The sequence below is a fragment of the Arachis ipaensis genome, chromosome B4 (genome assembly GCF_059453495.1).
Source record: "Arachis ipaensis isolate K30076 ecotype BB chromosome B4, ASM5945349v1, whole genome shotgun sequence".
NCBI classification, from domain to species: Eukaryota; Viridiplantae; Streptophyta; class Magnoliopsida; order Fabales; family Fabaceae; genus Arachis; species Arachis ipaensis.
Window position 1 is genome coordinate 87,280,785 of NC_142439.1, and position 3,297 is coordinate 87,284,081.

Here is a 3,297-nt window from a genome sequence, read left to right on the forward strand (position 1 = left end):
TTATCTTATCTTTTCTTCTCCAAATCCTTATTTTTCTTATCCTTTCTTATTTCTTTCTTCTTCCTTTCTACTTCTTACTTCTTTCTCACTTTCTCCTCCCTTCTTTTTCACCACCATTATCAAGGTTTTTATTTTTCTTCTCCCCCCTTTACTTTTCCATTATTATTCTTATTTTTATTATATTTTCTTCTTCTTTTTTTCTTTTTACTCTCTTTATCTATATTTTCTTTTTATTTTTCTTTCTTTCTTTTTACTCCTTTTAATTGTTGTTGGAAATTTATGTCGGTCTTTAGTTTCTATATTTTTCTTGTGGATTATCATGGATCTGTTTGACAATTAATATTACATTTTTCAAGGGGTACTTGCATGTTCTATTCTATATTTTCAAAAACATATTCACCATGCATGCTATGTGTTTGTGAAAAAGCCCGTATGGCATCATGCAATAATTTTATGTTATCCTACTCCTTTAATGCCAGTTTTGTTTTCACAATACCCCTTTTATATTTTATTGATTAAAATATTATTGTAATCATAAACAGATTGTTAGTTTGAATTCTGTGGTAATCTAACTTGGACATTGTATGCTTGGTCTATGCTACTCATGCCTTTGCCGGCATGCCAATAAACATCTTGCATTCAATTGCCATCACATGCACTTGCTATATTACCATGAATGAGCTCTCACATGTAGTCATGACCATGTGTTAACATCATCATTATTTACCGTGCATTGATTATCACATATCCTGTTCTCTTTCTTGCTCTAACCCTTCATTTTACAAAGTTCCTTTCTTTTTCCTTTTTCAGGATGGCCACCAAGAAAGGAAAGGAGAAAGCTACTCCCAAACCACCAGCAAGAAGAGGAACAAAAAGAGCATTAATGGCAGAGCCATCTTCAACAGCAGTAAAACCCTCAACAAAAAGAATCAAGAGGATTATCAAGGTCGATGAAAAAGAAAAAGCCTTCCCAGCAAAGGACACTGCGCGGTTTCCTAACCGCTACTGTGAGCAGATGTTCCCCATCCTCGCAGAGAGGAATTACAATAATGAGTACCTTCTTATCCTCCCGACCAACATTTCTAACTTTGTTGAGCCGCAAATTAAATGAAGACAATGGGGATTCCTACGGAGACAGCTACGGCAGGTCAATCTCTCATGGGTGGTAGAATTCTACTCCAACTTTCACATGCCAACCATGCAGTCTGTCTATGTCCATCAGAAGTAAGTCCCCATAACTGAAGAGGCTATTCAACAAGCTTTAAATCTCCCCCCTGCTCCAGAAGAATTGGACGCATTCCAAGAAGCCTCACTCAAGCGCCAGACATATCAATTTGACTGGGACGCCGTTCTCAGCGTTATCGCACAACCTGGCAGCAGATGGATCTACGGATACCATCGATCCCGACCTAAGGGCATATCGGCTTCAACGCTTACCTTGGAAGCTCGAGTATGGGCACAGATCATGTCCCATTATGTCTTTCCGAGCACTTACGAGTCCTCCTTCACTGCAGACATGGCTGTGTTTACTCTGGTGTATCTTTACAGACCAGCACTTGAACTTACCAAGACACATCCGGAATGCAATGGGACACGTACAAATTACGGGCAACCTACCTTTTCCCGCCTTGGTTTCAGACCTCGTCTTGGCAACCGGAGTCTCCTACAGAGCTGGGGACACCAAAGCCATACTTCCACGGGATGATCAGTACGTCCCTAACGGGAAATATATCAGACCACCAGCAGCCACTACAAGCCAGCCTACAGAAACGGCTGAAGATATTCCTCCATCAGCATCACAAACACCTACAACAAACCAACTACTCCATCAGATACTTGAACGATTGGATCGACAGGAACACAAAGCAAAGTTAAGAGAGCGTCGAAACAAGCGGCGATTCACATACCTCAAGGAGCTACTTATGGGGAACTACAAAGACCCAGACACCTCGGACTCCACTTCATTTACCAACCCCCCTTTGTTCCTGACAGATGGCACCGAGGACGGTGCAAAGCCTTAAGTGTGGGGAGGTCGGTCAGTACCTGACTTCCGGAGGTAATTTCTTTTCCTTAAACACCAGTAAAATAGGATATTTAGTTAGTTTTTCTTTTGTAAAATAGGATAGATTGCATAGAAATAGGTTATTCACATGCATGTTCTACTTGATTGAAGATAATAAGTTTTTTCTAAGACCATATTTTTTGAAAAATTTCACTAATTTTAAATCAAAATGTTTATGTTAAATTTGCTTGAAGTTGTATTTGGAACATAGTTTAAAAAGCTAAGAACACACAACCTGTAAGATTTGAGCTTAATTACATAGTTACATTATTTAACCATAAATATTTTATTCTTGTGTGTTTACTTCTCTATGACTGTAATCTTATTTTGTTTCATCCTATATGTCTAATATTTAATATATTTATATGCATGCGTATGATTGAGGCCATTATTTGTTTAGCTCACTTATCCCAAATAAGCCTACCCTTTAAACTACCTTTGTTAGCCACTTTGAGCCTTTTAATCCCATTTGTTCTATATTTTATCACATTACTAGACTTAAGCGGAAAAATAATTAAATATCCCAATTGAATCTTTGGTTAGCTTAAGATAGAAGTTGTGTATTAATTGAGTATGGGATGACTGTGGGAACAAGGGTTAATAAGGGAATGTGTCATGATAAAATAATGGGAATTTGGGTACCTACTCATGTGAAACTATAAAAATTAAAAATCTATGTGCATTGAGAAGCTATGTCTATTTTTATTTAAAAAAAATATTCAATAAATAAATAAGGGGACAAAATTACCCCAATGCTAAGTTAAGTTCAGAGATCAATGCATATATGATAAAAAAAATTAAAAGAAAGTTAGTACATGAGTATGTAATGCAAAAGTGAATGTTTTGGGTAGCTAGGTACGATTCTAAAGTTATATAGAGTATACGTATGTTAGGTGTAGGCTTAGGTTAATTAAAGATTCAAATTATAAGCTTACTTAGCCATATTTGTACCCTTACCCTTACCTTAGCCCCATTACAACCTTAAAAAGACCTCATGATGTTTGCATTGGTATATTAAATGTTGTTGATTGATTAGGTGAAGAACAAAATTTAGAAAGCATAATTAGAGAAGAGTAGAGTGATTACCCTATACACTTGAGAGACTAGAGTGCACATACACTACCAGTGAGGGTTCAATGCTTAAATTCTATGTTCCCTGCTTCCATGAGCTATCTTCTTGCATTTTTATCTGTTCTTACTATATAAACTGAATTAGTGGAATTTGATTTATGTTT